Source organism: Centroberyx gerrardi, chromosome 4, assembly GCF_048128805.1.
Source record: "Centroberyx gerrardi isolate f3 chromosome 4, fCenGer3.hap1.cur.20231027, whole genome shotgun sequence".
NCBI lineage: Eukaryota > Metazoa > Chordata > Actinopteri > Beryciformes > Berycidae > Centroberyx > Centroberyx gerrardi.
In genome coordinates, this window is record NC_136000.1 from 24,475,111 (window position 1) to 24,498,342 (window position 23,232).

At 43.6% G+C, this 23,232-nt stretch overlaps 1 long non-coding RNA gene across 1 annotated transcript in view; it reads left to right on the top strand.

Annotated features, from left to right (window-relative positions):
• Positions 1-3,200: 3,200 nt before the first annotated feature.
• LOC139924009 (uncharacterized) overlaps positions 3,201-23,232 on the top strand; it is a 94,716-nt gene continuing 74,684 nt past the window's right edge. The window contains exon 1 of the long non-coding RNA XR_011785221.2: positions 3,201-3,309. This is a non-coding gene — a long non-coding RNA (uncharacterized LOC139924009). The remainder of the gene's footprint in view (positions 3,310-23,232) is intronic.

Here is a 23,232-nt window from a genome sequence, read left to right on the forward strand (position 1 = left end):
CAGCGTACTCTCTGTCGCTAAGCACTGTTTCTACAGAACCTGGACACGCTCATTAAGAAACACTAGACTGCAAGGGCTGACCCCCCCATTTCCAGCACGCAACAATAGGACAGCAGGACAAGAGCAATCAAAGGCATCATCGCAGTAGTGTTTTCTCATAAGGCTTGTGAGATCACATACTGAAACTGCATATCCTTAACACAACAAGCCTAATAAACCTTGTTGGGTAGGCTAGAAAAATACACACGGTTATTGCTGAATTGAGTATTTTCTCCACCAAGGTCTGCAAAATGTCCCGCACCAGTTCACTTTACAGAACAAGCTCGCTTTCTAACATTAAAAAAGTGGCACCTCTAGTATATGAAGATTACTTGTGACTGAAAATTTCCTTGTTCTTGCAACAGATATGTTAAGAGGGGGCATTCCCAGTCTTAAGCAAGATCCACACTGTGATTGTCAACTCACATCCCACAATCACCAGCCCACCGCCTAGACAGACAGTTATGGTTGTAATGGGAAAGTCATAATTTATAGGGCTAATAATTAACCTGTAAAATGACTTCTAAGTTTTACCAATTTAAGATAATGCTACTCTGTTTATCCCATATCTTTAATTATTGAATCCTTTCATGAATATTTATATCAAATATATTTGATCAGTATAGCCGATCTGTGATTACAGTAGGCTCACGTTCATGTTTTCATAATTGATGATACAGCTGTGAATACTGGCATACTGTGGCTGAGAACAAAATGACCCTTTAAATATTGAAATATTGTACCATTCCTGCCAAAAACAGGCAGTACCGCATTGAAAGAGTAAATTGTTGTAGCATGCCAAAATTGCTTTCGAAAAAAAGGTTCTCGAGAGCTTGAATTTGTTTAGAGCTTAAGAGTGTTGTGTGCGTTTTTGTGTGTATTTTGGCATGGCATGTGTGTACACGCTTCTGTGTGTATATGTGTGTGTGTGTGTGTGTGTGTATGTGTGAAAGAGAGAGAAACAAGAAGAAAAAAATAAACCATTAAACCCACCCAGATTTCTGACCATTTAATTGCATGTGAAATTTTAATCTCAACTATGAACACATCTATTTCATCCCTCTTTCAGTTCCTCTCCCTCTTCCCTGCTCCTTTTCACACAGACACCATGGGGCCTGTGAAGAAATACATTTCTTCATTTCTTTTTTTTTTTTTACCGTCAAGATTATTATTTTCCCCGTGTCTCATCAAAGCAAGCCTTTCAGATAAATCCACTGCTGTAATAGACTTATTGTGTAAGCCCACCAAGGTGGTGAATTCTATTTCTGGGTCTCCCTGTGAAATTCATATTCATTAACCGGAGCCCTAATGTTCTTTGAGGTTTTAGAAATACAGGTGACTTTCATTGAAAAGCACCAGGCAAGCAGGGAGAATATGCAAGACCTTAAATTGGGCAAGCTGGGTATGAATAATCCATAGACTTTCATATAAATTCTCATTACATTCTCATTACATGGAAAATATGATATTCACATGAAAAGCAATAACAGAAACCTATAATATGTGCATAATGTATGCACACGGGAAAAATATTGAGTGCTATTAATTTAACAAAAGTTTGTATTCTCCACACACTGCTGAACTGTAGCCTACTGGCAGATAAGAGGTCATTAAAATGGTTTGAAAGTGGCTTCAATCAATCTGTGCTTTAATTACCTACCACAAATGGGCTTTAAAATGTTAATGCACATATTGGCAGGAGGGTGAAGGCTTACTGATTGTTGTGAGTGATTGTCCTGTGATGTGTGCCAGACTACAGCACTTCCTTATTGAGGTTTCAGCCAGTTCTGGAGCTGTATAAAAGTTCACCTCATGTCTTGGCTTCGTTTGACTCTGAAAGACATGCGGAACGCTGCACTTTTGGTCATGTGATGCAGGGAGCTCCTGCTTTATGTGTAAATTGGCAGGCAGCAGAAGTCATGCTAATTGGAGAGTTGTGAGACATTGTTACTCTTCTTTGTTGTTCTCACAGCTGACCAGAGTCACTCCTAGCTTTTTGGGGTCTTAAGGAATACCTTACGTTTTTGGCCTGTTGGTCAACTTACCTGTTAAGTGATGTGCACTTTGACACCAAAATCATCCCTATATCTCCAGGTGCTCCATGCTAACACTTTAGTATACGCTATGTTGAGTGATAGTAGACAAATAGCACCATCTCAGAAGTGAGAAAATAAGAACTTGTTATGGCTCTAAAGCTAAATGGTAAGAAATCTTAAATGATATGGGTCAAAGTCTGGCAGTTTTGTATAGGAGATTAGTAAAATGTACACAAAATACGATATAAAAATGAACAACTCCTTTGAACTACCAGGGACTACTTTCCCTGTTTACATAGGAAGTGAAGGTGGTGGTCAATGGGAGACTGTGCACAGCTAAAAATGACTGCGCAGCGGATGAATATGTGATTGTGCACCTGTTGGTTCAAAAAATAAACCTGGCTAACTTACATCAGTATAGCCTATTGAGTTAATGATATTTCATTTACAAAATAGGCCATATAATTAAAACCACTAACAATGTTGTATTTCTAAAATGTCAGTCTTCTTACTTTGGATAGTGCTAGTCGCCTGCTATCACTCAACAACTCACGCTAGATTGTTCGCATGGAGCACCAGAGCAAACAGTTTACATGGATGATTTTTTCTCCACATAATAGGTAAGTTGACCAATGAGAAGATCTACCAAAACTTGGTGTATTCATTTAAGCTATTTCCAGAGTGTATCCCAGTGTGCCAGAATCAAACACTTATTCCTTTATTATCCCAGTTCTGCAGCTATATCCAGCCAGTCTTACAACTATAGAGCAGATGTTGTTGGCATTTATCCCAAGTGTAATTGACTTTTTTCCAAAACCGGTTTATGATGCTATATGAGAACATTATTATCTACAGTATAATATCACGGAATGTGCCTTGCACGCAGAGAAAGCAGCCTTAAGGCCTCAACATCTGTCCCAGAGCAGAAACCAAGCAGAGCAGAAACACAACAGTTCGCCAGAAGGCGCAGTCGCACGTTCAGATGCAGATGCAACAGCTCACGTCCTTCCCTCCGTGTCTATGTACAGGAAGGCAGCGAGTCCAGGAAGCAACGTTTGAGACTCAGCCCTGTGACCGAGGTTTGGGGCGTCGCCTTCACTGCACTCGGACCAATCGGAGTTCAGGGTGAAACTTTGTAAACAACTCTTACACGCTGTTTAAAAGCTCATCTGCACTATTTACTACGGAATGCCGTGTCGGTGCTGCAGCCAAATGAGCCGAAGTGACAAACCTGGTAAGACAGCGTTTCTGACGCAAGTTATATTGTTAATGTGAACAGTGTGCGTGTGTCGTGTGTGTCTGAGAGAGTGAGAGAGAGAGAGAGAGAGAGAGAGAGAGAGAGAGAGAGAGAGAGCGAGAGAGCGAGAGAGCGAGCGAGCGAGCGAGCGTTCGCCCGCGCGCGTGCGTCTGTGTGTGTTTTCTCGTGACTTGTAGTAGTGGTGCTGGTGCTAGTAAAAACGCTCCCATAGTGTAAGTGAAAGTTCCCGTAAAAAAAAGAACTGTAGTAATCCTATAATGAGGAAGAAGAAGAATACTATACAAACATACTATAGGCAATCCTATACAGTACGATAAACCAGTAAACAAATCGCTCTTTAGCACCACAGACACTACGAGTCCCTATAGGAACATTCGTGTGTTTTTTCAAGTTGTCTGTCACCCCGGTTGAAAGATAACACCATGCGTAGTTAATTGATCGACGTGTCAAAAAAAAATCCTGTTGCCTGCTGTGTTGATTGAATGAGAGCTTTTAAATGATGGTGAATGCATGATGTGCGATAACAAGTGGCATACTGCTGCCTGCTAATAACCCTCGTGCAGGATTTTGATTGACTAACAGAAAATTACAAATCCATCCTGTGAATCCGTGTTTTAGCCTAATATGTACGACAGTGTGTGTTTTGTGTCATCATTATACGTGACAAAATCAGATTGAGAGCTTGTTCACGGTGTGGTATAGTGCCCTTCCCTCCTCATATCGACTGTGGATTGACTGTGACAGTGTAAATGCAGCCTCTTCCTTACATTTGGTGCTCTGAATGCCTGCCTGCATGATACAGGTAGATTTGGGGTGTTTGGGGTAGAAGAGATAGTAGAGAGAAAAGAGAGAGAGGCTAAACTTAACAGGCCATCGTTTTATTCTGGGTGTAATTTTCTTGGACAGCCTAATGATGGAGCAGAGTTCACTGAAAATCACTCATCATTTGCCCACCGATTGAGTGAGACAGACCTGCTATTAGGCAGCTTTGCAGCCTCTAAATCTGGCTGGCTGGTGATAAGTTTAAGTATCAAGAAGTGCTTGGCCTATTTTTAAAGTGTGAGTCAAGAAATTGTGACAAATGGCTACCCGGCAGAAAAGCATTCGCAGAGAATTCCCATTTGTGAAAATGTTTAATTATTTTTTAAATGCTCCTGGAGCTTCACAAAAGCTTTACAGAAAAACCATCCACTATTGAATATTATTTCTTTCTCATAAGTAGCAGTCACTTTCCAGAGAATTCTTGGTTATCTATATAACATAATTAAGTTCTGCATCGAGTCTCTCTCTCTCCCTCCCTCCATCTCTTTCTCTCTCTGTCTCCCTCTCTGTTTGTCTCTGTCACTGTCTGTCTCTCTCTCTCTCACACACACACACACACACACACACAGAGAGAGAGAGAGAGAGTCCAAAAGTCACCAAAGAAATAAGATATTAATGTTTTTTCATACAGAATACTGTGGCTCTGTTTGTCTTACACAGGCCGCCTCTGCTCTTTTGTGTGAGTCCCACTAGTGGGGAAAGTGTATTGTGCTGGAGATCTGTTGTGCTTTGGTGCCTGGCGTTGTGCTGTTGGTTTAAACCGCCTGCTATGGGCTACAGCGCGTCTCTACAGTGAGCGGATGTGGGCACAACCTTCGTTGTGGAACGTCAACATCTGCACGCTCTGTGTTCCCTCAGCACGCCCACTTCAGCTGGAGGAGGGGCCGGGGGAGAAGGGGGAGGCAAATGTTTCCTGTCAGAAGAGCTGAGAAACAGAGGAGGCCTGACTCTTGGCGCAGGAGAGACAGAGAGAGAGAGAGAGAGAGAGAGAGAGAAGGAGATAGGGGGAGGGGGAGACAGTGGCTTTATACATGCAATCATGAGTTTCTTCACAGTAAATTCTTTGGAAATGGGACGCATTTTTTTTTTTTTTTACAGTGTCATGTGGTTTGGAGAGCTTGCTAAGTTTCTTTCGTGTACTATACTACTGCCTCACTGATAGTGGATTTCTGTTGTGGAGAATATCTATGCACCACCAAATTCCACCAGTCACAACTCAGGCACTATCATGCTCAGGGCATATTGGGTAGGAGCTGAGTAGACTGTATTTACTCAGCTCCAGAAGTACTTGGACAGTAACACATTTGTTGGTGTTTTTGGCTCTGTTTTTGGCTGCTTTTGGCTCCAGCGTATTATTTTGGATGTAAAATGACACTGTGACAATGAGGTTAAAGTGAAAACTGCCAATTCAACTGCAAAAGTATTTAACCCATATTGGATGAATGGCTCCAGAGAGGGAAATTAGTGGGTAGAAAGGATCACTAAATTCACTACTCACTTTCTTTTCCTTGCAGTCATTCAGCTGCAGAGTGATTTAGAGCAAAATGCATAAAAAGTGCACTGCTTGATTCTTACAAAGATACATAGAAAAGCAAAGAAAAAAAGGCTGGGAAAAGAAAAAGATCTCACGATTCTGGTGGTGATGTTTATGAAAAAAAGAAATTGCACATTAACAATTTCTGACTGCATACTAAAGAGGCTGTTTTGTTGATTGTAAGCTTTATCTGTGGAAATACTTTGTCACTCTGAAGCGAGGTGACCAGTTTACACAAATAGCTGTACGTTCAACTGTTCATGCAGTATGAACTGAAAATAGTGTCAAAGCTATACTTGACTAAAGCTTGACTATACTTGAACCTCACAGCCATTGCCATACCACATCCAAAATAATGACAATATGCAGCTAAAATGTAAGAGAAGGTATTTCAGAGAATAGCATTTTTTTATATATATTTAATCACAACTAACTGCATAGGCCTCAGCTTTCTGTGAAGATTTTATTGCTATTTGAATCCCCCTGAAAATTGAAAACTGAACATGCGTGTCAGCAATATTGAGTTGTGATGACATCTTGCAGTGAGATGGGAAGTGTTGTTTGTTTTCATGTCAAGCTGCTCCCCAAGATATCAAGATGCAGTCTTACACGAAACACACTGACGTCATGGCTTCCTGTCACACACATAAACAGAAACAAGGCTTATTACAGCAGTGACACAGACAGACCGCAGTGTTTCAGTGGTTTGGTTGTTTTAAATGCGCAACACAGAATGTTCTGAGAACATAGTTTTGTTTGGAATGACAGTCACCTTTATTGGCCGAGCACACTTTATTTTGGTCCTGATCCATGCCAATAAACAGTTAAGCTACGCTGATTATTAAAAAAATGGACATGCATGACCTCACATATAGAGGAAAATAGCAGAACCATACAATATGACAGTAGGCTACACATGTAAAATATACGTATAATCAATATCATAGTGCATTCAGTATGTGTACAGTTGCAGAAAGGTTATGAGGGTGGAGAGGTAGTTTGAGTGACCAGTAGGGATGTAACGGTATACTGTTTTAAGGTATACCGCGGTATCAAGCAACCACAGTTCTGAACTGTAAGCCTTTCCCTGTAATACCGTGCCCACGGTATAAATTTATGTTGCGCAATGCGCATAATGCACAGCGCCACATGCCACTACAATGGAGGGTTACCTATCCACAGCTCTGCTCGTGACAGCCAGGGGAAAAAATGAAACATCACACTTCAAGTTGCTAGCAATATTGAATTGCAACAGTGGACTTTGTAATTTAATATACATTATTAAACTGCACTAGATTACAAGATTGTTGTGTGTATTTTCTGTCTTTATTGCAAAATAAACTATCCGATGTTGCACTGCAGGGCGCTAGAACATTAACGTTATCTCACTAAGGAGGACCATTTTCTTCAAAGCAAAATACTTGTTTGTTTGTTTTTTCGATGGGCCATAGTACGTTTAATTAAAAGGGGGAAAAAAATGAATACCGTGAAATACCGTATACCGTGGTATTTTGGTAGATACCGTACCGTACTGTGAAATATCATACCGTTACATCCCTAGTGACCAGGTAGAGCATCATGCAGTGTATTTATATGGTTACAATATAATAGCAGGTTATGAGGACTAACAGAAGGCTGATGTTGTTTACAAGTGAAAGTTCCTCTAAAACTCAGCTTCAGTGGTGAACAGCATTTTGACACTAATTTGAATCCACCAGCTGGGTGAGAGTGGCATCAGGAAGATGCTGGCAGATGGTGATGGTGGAACCAGCGTTGGGCCGGGTCACTTGCAACCTTGCCTGCATGCTCCCCTGCTCTGGCATCATGGGAATCCTTAATGGATGACTGCTGGCAGCCAGTAACCCCCCACAGTGTTGTGGACAATATGCTGTGTTGGCTTCAGTCATTATTGGATAGGAAGCTTCGCGTTAGTTCAGGCTGGACACGTAAGTCATGTGCGCCACATCAGCTGATCGTCAGCTGATCCAAACTAGCACCAATCACGTTAGGCACTTCAAACAAGGCGGTCGATTTAATCTGCCAGCTCCTCATTCATCCCTGCAGTTCATACCTGCCACATACTGTACTGGCTGTGCTGCTTTCTCCCTCCACCACCCCAGCCTCCTTCTGCCTGGCTCCTTATTAATCAAATACACTTACGATGGTATGTTTCTGTAGGCTTGTCTCATAAAATTATGTATATTCCATATCTCAGTGGTACGCTGATCTGTTACCCCGGGGAGGGTGTGATTGAATCTTTAGCATGCTGCTTGGATTGGATTTTCTAATTTGCATACTGTAGGAATGAAACTGGGCTACACAGCTCAAAAATGTTTCAGTCCAGAATGCTTTTTCACACACAAGATGCAAATAACTTTAATCAAGCCTGCTGTTGTCAGAGTGCCAAGTCAAACATGTCAAACAAAAGAAAAGAAGGTTTGGTTTCTTCATAGATTTGTGACAGAGCATTACACTGTACCGAGCACAGCTTTTATGCTTTTATTTGAAACTCTCCTTCACCACTTTGCATCAGAGTCTATGAAAAGAAACAAAATGTATCGAGTTTGCCAGTGCCTGCTTGCTGAGGCTTGTAGTGCGGTGTTGTGTGAAGTGATCAGTGAAGTAGAAACATAACTTTATAAAGTCACATCACAGCTGTTTTAAGGTATGTCTTGTTCCCTGATAGGTAGTGCAGATGCTGACACTGTGATGTTGTGGTGGTGAAAATTCCCCTGAGTGGCTACGTCAACGCATTTCCCTAAGTAACGGTTATGTCATGAAGTCTGGGCAGGGTTTTTTTTTTAATGTGCTGCTTCTCTTGAACTGAGACATTTTACTTAGAACTTGGCAACAGTCTCTACATCCATTGGCCAAGATGTATGCATGTAGACACACACACACACACACAACTTGCACTCACATTCAGTCTTGAAATCTTATTTTTATTAAAACGAGTGAAAAATTCTTCAATGGAGTGAGAAAAATTCCACCAAAGCAGTTTCACTTCTTTTGGGAATTTTTGTGTCACTATCAAGGCAGAATAAGTTGATTTGCATTAGAAACAAGTAAAATTACCTCACCCCACTGACAGATTTTTTTCACTTTTTACACTTAAGAAAAATAAGATTTTAAGACTCAGTACTAGATTAGAGGACTTGTTACAATGGATGTTTTTTTTTTCTGTGTGCAAAACATCATTACACTGTCATTAGCCTCCTATAAAGAGCTTTGGCGTCTTATGGTTTCATGGACTGTTTACTAGAGCAGTTTCTAGGTCCCAAAACAATGTTGCAGTCAACCTCACATTGTGATAATCAAGCAATGCTGAGAACACTGGTGACTTTTAATTTCATTGCAGAAGAGGCTTTATTGGATTAAGCGTCCCCATGCGCTCTTCGTCTGCTTTAGTCACTTTGATTCTGCTGTTTTCAATTGTTTGTTCACTCCGTTGGAGGGAGCATAATTAGTGTAGTAATGATTTTTATCAAGGGTTTAGTCCAAAGACGGTGAAACTCTGACCTCTTGTGGCGAGGAGGTGCTGTGCAAAAATATGTCATCACATCAACATGTTTTAAACCATCAGATGAATATTCACACATGTTGTAACAGGCAGTACAGGCGAGGTACACTCTTAAAAGGATTTCTATTTCAGGACATATCTGTGTGCCTAGTAGACATGCATCTGTCTTGCTTACAGACATACAGTAAGTCAATACAGTGACAATGTTGTATCAACATGTTGTTAACAGATATACATGTTTGACTATTAAAACTAGGTTGAGTGATTGGATTTTTTTTGTGAATAATAGAGAAAGGCCTTTACAGCCGGAAACAAACATATATGACAATAACTATCAAATTGGAAGGCTGTTTTCATGTGGTTCTTTTAAAAGCCTCCAGTGCGTTCCATTTAACTAATCCTGAAGTGTGATTTTTAATTATTTTGCATACTACTATAAATAGCATTGTTGCAGAAACATTGATCATTGTCACACATGAGCAATTATTAAAATGAGAAGTCTGGTATTCGCTCTCTGTGACTCATGTCTGTGTTTACGGTTGAGTCAACTTTGGTGAAGTGTGTGTGAGTATGTAAGTCCACTGTTATAGAATGTCTCGTTCAGAATTGACAGTGTAAATCAGATTTACTGTAAATCCAGCACACACACAGTAAAACAGTATCTGCACAGTTTTACCTTGTTTCAATAGCAAAAGTTTCAGATTGCTGTCACACGTGTTAAACAAAAGTAAGATTTTAAAAAATAAAAAAAAATTTAGAATAATATTCACATTTCTACAGTATGTCATTCTTAACTTGACAGGAATTAATACCCTAGACTGTTGGAACAAATGCAATTCAGATGTTTGCATGGCATTCCTGGCATTTCAGTAATGGTAAAAGGAAATGACAAACATTTGATGAATGATCTGAGGTATTAAGGTGTATCAGTGCAAGAATGTTAAAGGCCCCACACGTCAAAAACATTGGAATTGCCCAGGAGTGAACACTCAGAAGCTGTTGTTCACAGTCATCACCACTAGATGGCAGCAAAGCCATGCTGATGTAATCAAAAACTAAGAGTTTAAAGGTACACTCAACAGCAAACATTACCTCACGGTGACATGGTTGTAGCTGAGGGGAGCATCTCTTTGCTTAAATTATAGGACTTAACAACTAATAGGTTTTCTTTCATTGGCTAACCAATAGTTGTTTGTCTCTCTTGAGCAATATAAAGCTTTATTATCTTGTAGTTTGTATGGATGAATAATTGATTGCAGTTGAATTAGTCCTAATTAATTATGACTGTCAGTGGCTTGCCACCACATCACTCCCCTCTCCCATATCCACACCAAATTAATAAATAGATATCTCAAAGGACTTGGTCAGTCATGGAAAAGGTTTGACACTGTCACAGGTAAAGCGTGGATTCCAGATTTAACACTAGAAAGAGCTATGGATTTTAGGGGTCTAAGGAAGGCCAACAAGCCATAAGTTAAAAGGGGTGAATATAATTTTGCTATGATTGCATGATTTTGAAGATCTAACAACACTGTTTTGTTCAGAAAAGTGGATCTAAGGAAAGTCAAAGGAGGACTATTGAATGCAGCAGTCAGCTGACATCGGCTTGGCCTTTCTAGTGTTAACAATAGGAGACAGACCTATGTATGGGGATGTGAGATGCACCAGAGAGGTGCAACTAAGCTAGCTCCCCTGCCTCGTTCGACCTGTTGCTCTTTGAAGTCAAGCTACGTGGCGTCCTCTAGTCCCCCGTGACCCCAACGTCTGACCTCAACTTGGAAGTTTACTCTGGAGGCAAAACCAATCCAGAGTGTGTTCCACAGAGAGGATGGATGTGGATTAGATGGGAATGTGGTGTGCGTATGTGTGGACATGTGTGTGTGAGTGTGTGTGTGTGTGTGTGTGAGTGTGTGTGTGTGTGTGTGTCGGATGCCGTGCAGTTGGTCGTGGGTAGGGAAGCGAACACTGATAAAGAGGTAAGAGAGGCCAATTAGAGACAGAGAACCCTATTCAGAATGCTCATATAGGAAGGATATAGTATTTTGAAACTCCAAATATTTCTCAAAGTGAAACCCCATGGTGAAAAGAACTGGGCCATATTGTTGCATGGTGTTATTCCTTCATTTTGTGCTCTGAATCCCCTTGTGAGGCTTGGTGGATGGCTCAGGATGCCTGGGAGTCACTCGTAGGTTAGTGGCTGTGTGTGTGTGTGTGTGTGTGTGTGTGTGCGAGAGAATGTTTTTGTGGTGAACTTAATTGAAAATAAACTTCCCTTGATGAAGAGTTTCCAATGAAAGGTGAGCTTTGTGTAATTTTGGTGAGATGAATGATGAACTCTACTATGGATTGTACATTGTACTATTACCGTACCATTAAATTATGATCAAGGATTGTGATCCCACACACTGGAACCTCTGTGTGTGTGCAGTGTAGTGATGGGTGTGAGGATGTGTTTATTTGTGAGTGCCTCAAGTGGGAGTGTGGGTGCGTACTGTATGTATGTGTATTTGTGTGTATATGTGTGTGTGTGTGTGGTGGTGGTGGTGGGGGTGTGTGATTGTGCATGTGCACATCCGTGCATCCCCAATTTATCCTGATGCACCAGCTTCAGATAGTGGACCTTCACTCAGCTCAGGTCTACAGCTCAGCAGTGCATACACACACACACACACACAAACACACATACAGTACGCACCCGCACTCCCACTTGAGGCACTCACACATAAACACATCCTCACACTCATCACTACACTGCACACACACAGAGGTTCCAGTGTGTGGGATTACGGGAGGAGAAACAATCTGAGTTCCCCAGCTAGCTGTGTTTATCCAGGCTGGCGGAGGAGGCCTCTCACTGGGCTGCTTCAGTCCAGCTCCGAGCCCCCGCCGGCTCCAGCCTCTGTTGATCTAGACATTGTGGACTAATTTCAACCCCTGGGCCATGCTGTAAGCTGCATTTAGTTGGCCGCGCATGTTTTTTCCCTCAAAACTGTGCAGTGCGTAGGTGGGCACACACGTGCCTACATCCGTATCCATGAATCAGAGTCCAAATCAGAATCGCTGTATTTTGCCTAGTGGGTGCACAAGTTTGACCTGGGTAATTGGTGTTGAAATATTACAATACAGTTACACTGTATTGTAATATTGACGAACACAAGACGGACATACTAGGCACAGGACAAAACGTAACAGGACTTCACATACTGTATGGTGCAGACGATACTGTGTGATAGTAGACTAAACAAACGCACTACAAGTATGTATACAAGTCTGAAGAACTTAACAGTACAGAGATACAGTAGCTTGTGTGCGTATATGTACCCTCTTCTATTGTGTGTGAGTGTATGTGTGTGTATTTGTGTCGCTTTAAGTGTTAACCCTCTATGACAGACTCCTCACCACCCTGCATTGTGGGGATCGGCCCCTTTCCTGAGGGTAATTGACCTTTCCTCCTCTGTCCTGTCACATCAAGATGGATGGCTTAATTTGGGAAGGCATGTGGCCCTAACCTGCTTAATTAGAACAAATAAATCCACCAGATTGGGTAAAGGTCACCACAGAAGACAGCCGTTACATGGATCTCTCAGAAACCCGCACATCAAATCAAACAGACTGACTGACTGTACTTAGAGGGAAAATTGGATGGATGATGGAGTCTAGTCTGGATTGTACTGTTTTAATGTAGGACCGTATGTGGCAGTTACTGTAACTTCAGGTCCAAGGATTGTGTGAAGAAATGAAGGAACTAAGAAGCCTACGTTTGAAGAGAGTGAAAAATTCTGAACGCCAGTATCACATAGGATTGTGCTTTCTTTTTTGTGAAGGTTGTGCAGTATATTTGTTTTATTCATTGTCAGTGGAGACATGTTGGACTTGGACATATAACCATATTCATACATGCCATCACTTTTAGGACGATTTAGGGTCTTTGATACTGTCCCAAATTTGATTTAGTGCAAAGTGTTTCCTCCTAAAAAATTGCTACGATTCTGCAGTCCATTCCCAACTCACTGAAATGGACAGCTCCAGGTTTTGTCTCTTGACAACGAAACAGATTAGAGTCCCAGTGTTCTGGCTTCTACCTTTGGGAAAAAGTTGTTCATCTGCACTAATACAGGTTTGTCCATAGCTGCATATGCAAATTTTCACTTACACAGCTCTTTTCCTCACGTCACATGAAAACACATCAGTCCTAAACACTGTAGCGGCTGATCCACAGTGTGTTCTGCCCCTCCGTCGTCAAATGACCCAACACTGTGACCTGGCTGAGCAACAGTAAATGGTTTGATTCAGCAGCCAGCTTCTCCTCCTGGCCATTAGGTACCATTAGGCTGGCTCTCTTCATCTGAAACTCCTGTAAACAAATGAGCCAAACGTCCTGTTGGACTGTGAGAGGAGACATCAGCCCCTACCTCCATAGCTCCATTCTCCAGTCTAAACACATACAGTGACCCTACACACACACACACACACACACACACACACACACACACACACACAATGCAGGCATGGTGCACACACACACACATACACACAACCAAGATATTCATGAAATGAGGACAGAACGTAGAAATTAGGTTGCACCTCCTTTTCTTATTGCAGTCACCCCCACCAACAACCCATAACCCTCTCAACACATGGCTAGATCCTGCACAATGATGTCAAAACTCTGCCCCCAATCAACCCCCCCACCACACACACACACACACACACACACACACACACACACACACTTATTCCCTGTCATGGCTGGCTCTAACATTATGCTAGGCAGTTTACTTTAACTCACAATCCCAACACCATTTCCTACAAGGTAGCGCAAAGGTCAAGTCATCCAACCTGTATGCGACTCTGGGTGTGCATCCTTGTGTGTATGTGTGTGTGTATGTGGGGTCTGAGAGAGCGAGAGAGAGGAAGAGAGAGCATGTGCGAGACTCAAACGGGGCAGAGGGCCCAGGCGAGGGGTACCCCGATAGGCCCCAGAATTCCCCCGAGCAGCACCCAGCATAGAGGAACAACTATGGCCTTTGTTGGTCGCCCCGTGGATCTCACACACAGTTAATATAGACTTTTCCCACTGACTCTGCCAAGAGTCTGAAGTCATTTAATGAAGTGGCGGCTGAGTTTAGAAGGAGCCAGTGTGCTCACTGCTCGCGCTGACAGAATGGAAAATGTCTGTGTTATGCAGCGAACAGCGAGCGACAAGAGGAGTGTGTTCTGATACTCACCTCTGCGCGCGCACGCACGCACACACACACACACACACACGCACACAGATGCATTAGGCGCACACACATACAGTACAGACACATACAACAAAGCTTCACGAAGAGAGACACATGGAGTACACATACTCAAACACATACATTGCCTCTGGATGGTTATGGCTCTTAGGGATTACAGTGTCCGACGCAGATGCTCTCCCTGGGATACATTATTGACTCATACACTGGTCTGTAATCAGTAATTATCAGGACTAACCATATTAATATCCACTAGATTAACTGAACTCACAGCAACTCAAATGCTATGATGACGTTTGCACGTTTAAGCTATCTGTGTGTGAATCTTCAAGCATCTTACGTGTCAATTTTTGTTTTAATTAAGTGTGATTTATGGGAGGATAACATTTCTCAAGGCCCAGACTAAGCATACTTGTGGCACTCATGTACTTAAAATGAAAGCCTAATTGTTTCCCAAATTCTTTGTAGTTATCTCTTTGTTTGGTTCATTTATCAGAGCATAACCTCACCTTTCATGTCCATTTTCACGGTTGTCTATTTATCCACTTCTCCTGTGAATGGACAGTATCTGTGTATGTATTTGGACGCACTTCTATTCAAGTGCCTGTCTTTTCATCTATCTATGGGCAGATTGCAGTCTGTTTTGGTGTCCTATTGTGCAGCTGTCAGTTATTTTAAAAACACTCGAGTGTCATTTGCTTCAGATTCCGTCCCATTCAATTCTCGCCTCTTTTCTGTCGCTCCACTAGCGTACATCTCATTGAGTGTGCATCAGCGGGCGGATTCATTCTTCTCTTCTTCCAAAAGCACAGTTCTTTTTTTTTTTTTTTTTTTTTCATAGCAGCCATAAGCCTCCTTTTTAAATCCATGCACAATGTGTTTTTGTCCATCCTCCTCCATCCTTTTCAGTGGAGAGTGCAGGGATTCTCTCTCTTTCTCTCTCTCTCTCCCTCTCTGCCTCTTTCTCTCTCTCTCTCTCTCGCTCCCTCTCATTCTGAGGGCATCTGGGTGCATAGCGGGGACCCCTGAGCGTGGTGCTTGTCTTGAAGCTCAATTGTCTGTCTGTAATGAACCATGATGAAAGATAACAGAATGAAATGTAATAATTCATGCGGGCCTCAGTGAGAAGCACGTGGCTAGCGGTTGGCCCGGACTGTGATAGCCTCCTGCTCGGCTCCCAGAACAATGCGCCGGCCCTGCCAGCACCACTCGCCCTGCTCTGGTCCAGCAACCTTGTTGTTCTGTCCCCTCTCTGTCCTCTTGCCGCTATTCAGAGTCACTTAACGCTGGAAGGCCGTCTGTGATCACTGGGATGCCAGAACATCTCTTTGGGAAACGAGGCAAATAAGGTGCTCACCCACTGTCTCCCTGGAATTCCTTCGTTCTGTCCCCGACTCAGGCTTTGACTTGTGGCTTCGCTCTAAGATGAACATGAACAAGAAATATGTCTCACGATGATCCCTCTCCTGTACTCACTCAAAAAAAATCCTTATATTGCTGTCTATGTAGGCTATTTCTTTACCTAGCATTTAACCATTACATGATGGTTCTATGAGCACAGGGATATTTTTATTTACTCTATAACCTTTATTTATCCAGGGAAAGTTGGCTGAGCGCGCTCAACTCTTCCAGCGACGCCGTGCTTCACATTCATGCAGTACCACATATTCACACCTGGGAGCTGCCCAGTACAACCACAGTCTTCTACTGCCGGCCGCTGAGCAGCTCCACCAGAGCAGATGGGGGTTCAGTGTCTTGCTCAATGGCACCTCCACAGAAGTTGTCAAGGGAGGGGAGAGCGTTACTCGTTCACTTTCCCCAACCACATTTTCCCAGCTGGGAGATGAACTGGCGACCCTCCGGTCACAAGCCCACTTCTCTAACCTCTAGGCTGCTGCCATTCTCTCTTAGTTTCAGGGTGCTATAGCCCTGACCCATGCGCCCCATGGTACTGGCTGCTTGTAATGTTGGTTATCAAGGAATTGAAGCTTTACTGGAGCATCAGCTAACTGCCTAAAATGTAAAATGTCTCATTCTTTCATGCAGTGTAGCTTAAAACTACTGCGCTGCAGCATATAGAACATCAGAAGGCAAACAGACGCTTTTTTACAACCCATCGTCCAATGTTTTTAATCTGATATTCCTGGTAAATGCTAATATTAGCATGGCAGAAGAAAGTTCTACTGGTTCCACCGCTACACCGTACTGCAGTGCACTGTGGTATACATACTAAGTGATGAATAATGTGAAGAATTTACTCCATGACAAGAGTCTGAGACAGCCAGTGACCTTCCCACTGAGCGCCCCTTGCCCAGCAGCTTTCCCAAGGGAACGTTTGGGATGGAAAGCTGTGAGACTCAGGCGATTCAGTGTATAAGCGAAGGAGAGCATGCGCCTGATTTTAATTTCAGCGTGCTTTGAAGGCTCCTTGTCTGGTTTAAAGTTGTGCTCTCCTATGACAAATTATGTGGTGTGGATGTTGGTGGTGGAAGATGGCAGTGGAGACTAGGAGGGTGAGGAGAACGAACAGAGACTCGATTGATGTTCCAGACCCGGAGCTGCTTGGGGGTTTGACACTGAGTGCATGTGTGTGTGTTTGTGTTTGCGTGTGTGTGTGTGTGTGTGCGCGTGTTTACGTTTGTATCTGTATGTGTGTGTATGTGTGTGTGTGTGTGTGTGTGTGTGTGTACATTCCACGAGTGTGCAAGCTCCTGTGTGCGCGCAGGTCGGCTTTCTTGAATGCTAGCATTCTAGTTCTGAAGGAGAAAAAGACAATGGTGCAATGGAAAACACAAATTTCCCATTACTTACCACTCAATCAGCAAAGCGGCAAAGCCCCCCGCACAAACACACACACGCACTCATGCACACACACACACACACACACACACACACACCAGTCCCCTTCCCTTCTGTTATGGTAGCAACCATACTGCCCAGTACTATTAGCCAAAATAAGTATCCTAGTGAATACGTTGTTCTGGAACATTTCACCATGGCAACACACATGGGCATCAGATCCGTGGGACCACCCCATGCTAGTGTCTATGCGTTGGTTTGGGATGATGAATGAGACCTGGAAGACAGACGCGTCCCGCCCACCACTAACCACTGGACGATCCATATGTCTGACCTAGGCAGACATAGAAGTGATAGATTCATTTGTAGAGGGCCGACCCAAACGGCCACAGATGCCAGGGATGTGAGACGAGGCTCGACAAGTTAGACGCAGAGGATCTCAAACCTTTTCAGCTCATGAACTAAATATCTATCCTTTCCCTGGGACCCAGGCTCATCGAGGAATTATAATACTCTAGTCATATAGGAAATTGGAAAGTGGAAATTTACATACCAGATTGATTTGAAACCATATGTTGCCCTGAATTCTGCCAGATCGCTGTTATTTATCTTTCCTATGGCAATTAACACAATAGTACATAATTGAATTTGTGATGTTAGTGGTAACGAGGATGAATTAATGGATTTTGTGGAGGTGGTAACGAAGATGGAGATATTAATGACGATGACTAGAATGATGAGCATACTGAAGAATGTATACTTACTAAAACAGTCTATATCAATGCGAGGGGGTGTTATAAACAGTTCTGAACCTTAAAAAGATAGTGCATGACTGAGAAGAACTGAGCATTGTCCAGTGTTTAGGTTTACGTCACACAGCAAGAGATGCCAACTTGGCCCATGTTGATGTGACAGTTGTTTCTTCTGCTGATAACCATACAGCAAGCTAATGTGCACTGGCTCTCTTTCTAAGGCTAGCCACCATGCTAGAGTTAATAGCATGGCCCATAGAGAGAGCATAGGGTGGTGTGTGGGTGTGTGTGTGTGTGTGTATATGTGTGTGTGTGTGTGTGTGTGTGTGTGTGTGTGTGTGTGCTTGCGCTCGTCTGGAGGAGGCCTAAGTTTACATGGAGCTCCATCTCAGCTTGAAGGCCATGTTGACTAATGCACACTGTAGAGGGATGGAGAGAGAGAGAGAGAGAGAGAGAGAAAATGAAAGAAAGAGAATGAAAAAGAGTCTTACTGTAAGTGTGCTTAGAGTGTGCCAGTTCACCAGTTTGGTGGTCTTCCTCTGAAGGTCGTTAATTAGTGCAGAATGCAGACTACAGTTCTACTGCCAGGGCTGATGAAAAGAGGAGTGAGGGAGAGAGAGAGTGAGAGAGAGAGAGAGAGAGAGGGAAAACTGTATAGCTGCCAAGAAAGAGGAATTTGTGATAGGTTGAGAGTGGTTCCAAATGCCGGAGTGGAGCATGGAGACTCCCAGAGTTCCTGCCTCCTGACCCATGTGTTTGCTGCGGGCCCCACGAGCCGCACAGAGTCAGACACACCAGTACAGTAGGCAACTGTACAGTGAAGAGCTGGCTAGTACAATATTTGATATTACAGTACAGACAAGAGCAGTTTATGCAATGTTCAAACTTAAAAATGGGAATAGTTGTTTTCAATGACATTTTCCCAGAGAAAGTCTACAGTCAACAATGGGAATGCTTTGGGAATGAGTGTTTCTGCTAACAAGGATGATGCCATCCTCCCTCATCCTCCCCTGAAGTCCCAGTGGCAGAACCACGTGTTGACTGCAGACCCCATGAGCCACAGAGTCAAACAGTTCAATTTTACAATATACTACGCTAAGGAGCCATAAATGTTAGAGAGCAGTTTTCGTCAAGTTAGGGGAGACCGGAGCAGCTTAGGGGGAAACGGGGAGGCCCACACAAACTGCTGCGCTGACCACACATCCATCTCAGTCTCAGCACCGCCTGCTCACACAATGGAGGCACCAGCCCTCCCCAGCTCCGGGGCTTTACCCAAGGAAATGAATGTTTACTCTTGTTATTCGATGGTTCCTTTTTATGTTGTTGAAGACTACAGCCGTGCAGGAGAGTGTTTGATAGGCCTGGAATCCCCCCACAGTAGTTGCCGTTGTGCTGTGTCAGGTCTCGCTTTCCATACATGCTGGCTGCTGGTGAAGTCAGGTGCCTGCTTAGTAACGTGGCTAATCAACGTCCAAAGCTTTCATACACCAGCCCGCCAAATTGTCGCTCCATATGTCTCTGAAGGATAACAACACTCAGGACATAAACCCACATCACAGTCAGCCCAATATAGGCCAGTCTGTCTGTCGGTATGTCACACTTTGTAAAGCATTAACACCTCGTCAAAGGAAAGAGTAGGGAGCGGTGCTGGGGATTATTCAGCATTGCGAAGTGTCAAAAAGGTGCTGTGGGATCAAGGCCCCACACGCACACGGGCTAAGGCTTGTATACTGAAATTGTAACAACAAAGGTCATTGTCCAAGCACACCGCTGTGCCACTCTCTGAGGCCCTACAACTATCCACCCTACCAAACTCCACACACACCCTACCGCACCATGTTCAGCACAGTGCAGAGCCTGGGAGTGGAGAGGTTGGATGGAAAACAGCATTATGTCATCCTTGTTGCACCCTCCCTGACTGGCCACACTGTGGTGCTTTGTCTGCAGCAGACAGAGTGGATGGATGGAAGGATGGATGGATGGATAGATGGATGTGTGGATAGATGGATGGATGGATGGATGAATGGATAGTTGTAAAGTATACAGCCGTGATTTCATGTTTGTTGTGTTTACAGTAGCCTACCTCATCATCATCATCCATCTCTCCCCCTTCCCCCCCCCCCTCTCTCTCCCCCTCTCTCTCTCTCTCTCTCTCTCTCTCTCTCTCTCTCTGGTCTGTCTCTTACAGCTGCTCCCAGCTAGCCACCTGTCTGCTGTCAAATGCAATATTAATGTATGCCATAGACTTGTTAATCATCTCTCCTGGATGTATTCATGTCAAGCCAAATATGCATAACGGGATTGAAGAGAACCGTCTTATTAGAGATGATCTCTCTCTCTCTCTCTCTCTTTCTATCCCTCTCTCTCTCTCCATGGTCCAAATGCTGTTTCACAAGTCTTTCTGTCCAGTGAAGTGCTATGCTGCATGTGTGTGTCTGAGCTCAGCGTGCCTCCACACACCACTAGAGCTTGTTTCCCGGGATACACACAACTGCGTGTGCTAGGAGGGTGGCAGAGGGGTGGCCGCGGGGGCGGACGTAGGGACGGGGTGACGGAGGGGTGGCACGCTGAACCGGGAGGACGGAAGGAGGACAGTGGAGGGGTGAAGGAATGAGAGGTGTTGTGGGAGGGGTGGCGGGGAGGGGGCAGCAAAGCGAGGCGAGGCCAGGCGGGTGGCACGGCGGTGGGGCCTCCTTGTGTCCTGGTCCCCCTTGTCCCTCCTGGTCCTTTTTTGCGGACAGCATCTGCAGCCTGCTTTACATGCAAAACACACCCTGCAGAGAGGGCGTCTACACATGGGGCTAAGGGGGCTAGAAGAAAAGCATTCCTGAGGCTGTGCTGGGAGAAGAGGGAGGTGGGTCTCTTCAACAGCCTCTCTCTCCCAGTGTCTCTCCCAGATGAAGCGATGGGGGGATGCAGTAATGAGGGATGAGAGGATAAATTCACTGCACACTATTTTGCTTTGGATCTAACTCTAGCTCATTTCCATGCACAGTTCAGACTATTTCTATGGGTTTTTTTTTCCACCTGCTGTATTACAGACATCAATCACATTTAGACCTGACACTATCAATTTCACAACCAATTTCACAGTGACGGGTGTTTCGTTGTCCACAAGCTAATTATATCTGTGAAACTGGACCATGTGCAGATATGAGAAACATAGTAGGTATAGAGTTTGAATATTTGAAAAAAGTACAGTACATGATTTAGTTTCTCTTTCAAGGAATGTTTCTCATGTCAATCACACATTTGTTAGCTGAAATATCTGAAAGTGTTTTCAAGTATCTCTCTGAGCAGATCTGGCCCTCTACATGTTACTGTTTCCTTCCTCCTACCCCTGACCTCCCTTACCCCTTCTCCCTTACCAGAAGGTGAAGCTGTCCAGGAACTAGTCAGAGTTGTGCCCTGTACTGGCATTATGCTGTCCCATTGTTAATGGAGGAAAAACATTAATGGAGCACCAAGGCCTAATATTATAATATTGTATTTTCTTCCATGGCTTTCTCTTTTGTCCTTTTTCCTTCCATTATGGTTAGTGTTAAGTCATTGCACTGCCCCGAACAATGTATCCAACACTAACCAGATGTCACGGCATGTGAGTCATCTCATGCAGTGGACAGCGTGTGTGTGTGTGTGTGTGTGTGTGTGTGTGTGTGTGTGTGCGCGCACGCACGCATGCCCTCAGGGGAATGCCACCTGCCAAGGAAAGCGGACACATTTACACACTCACATAAGTGCACACACCTGATATATTCTGATAATATTTTGTCATAATAACCCTGCAACAACACAGGATTTGCCTGCGCTCAGATGCAGCGCCAGTTGCCTTCGCAGTGGACACACGTCAGGTCTTTCTGTGTAGGTAACGCTGCACCAGACAAAGTCATTTAGAAGCATCAGAGAAAATACCAATGAGCCGCTTTAAGGCTAATGTCTTACAGGCATTGTAGTCAGGGCTGGATTGTCATTTTGTGCCTGTTTTCTCTGGAGTCAGTCTGAGGTTACCAAATGTCTTGGCTTTGTGTTTGTATTCTGCCAGTAACTAGGGAGAGGTATAATCGACTCATTGTAGGGACATGGGATACTTAAGTGAATCTAGCAAGGTCTCGCTGTTTGACATTTGATGGTGTTTCATCTGACGCAGGCCGTCTCGGGTAGGTTGTCTGTTGGGCACTGATGGGAAAATGGAGGGAAATTTTAATGTGCTTCTGGTGCCGCTCCTCTTTGTCAGTCCATCGATCCATTATGAGATGCCCTTTCATCTTGACTTTTGGGAGAAAAACTGGAGAAAGACTTGAAACCAGTACAGTTGTCTTTATTAGCGTGTGACTTTAACATTTTCTCCTACTGGTAGACACGTAATTGTTTGATCTATCATACTACTGAAGGTCCGGCAGGAAAAGTGGGTTCATATACGTAACTTAGATAATTATAATAGAACTGGTCACATTTTCACTCTCTCCTCACATCCCTCTCCCTTTCTCTCTAGCCCTCCATCCCTCTGTATTTTGTCTAGCCCTCCATCCCTCTGTCTTAAGTGTATTAAGTAAGTATTGTGATGTAACTCTCATGCTTACTGCAGGCCTGGCAGACACAGAGTCTTCATAAATGATCATATTAGAATTAGTCTGTCTCTCTTTCCATCCCATTACTTTCATTCTCGTTTATCCTCTCTCCTTCTGTGCTTTACTTCCATTTCTCTCTCCTCCATTTCCCTTGCTTCTCCCATCCCTCATGCCTGTCCCGACCAAGAAAGCTCCACTGTGTAGGGTCTTTTCACCCATCTGACTTCTGAATCAAGGCCTAATGAACAGCGACAAGCTACTATTGCAGACATGCCTTCCATTTGCAAATGACCTACCGCACTCCTGTGACTTTTGGTATTTGTCCTTTCCATTCCCACAGAAGGAAGCTTCCTCTTTCTTTCAATCCCCCTGCAGAAGTGAATTGTGCAAGATTGCTCTCTTTGTGTAACTAGTGTGTGCAATAATAAACTGAGGAAATGAGCGCTATTGCCTCACTTAATGTTAACATTATACATATCAGGAGGTAGATTGCTCTCGGCTCAGGTTTCAAAGAGCGGCCCGTCATGAGCATTAGTCTATGGGAGAGATGAATGAACTGTTTCCATGCCATTATGTCAATCAAACCAACGTTTGACCCCATCTAAATGAATACGTCTTTTCATTCCCTGCAATGGAAATTGTCTCAGTGATTTGTTAGACT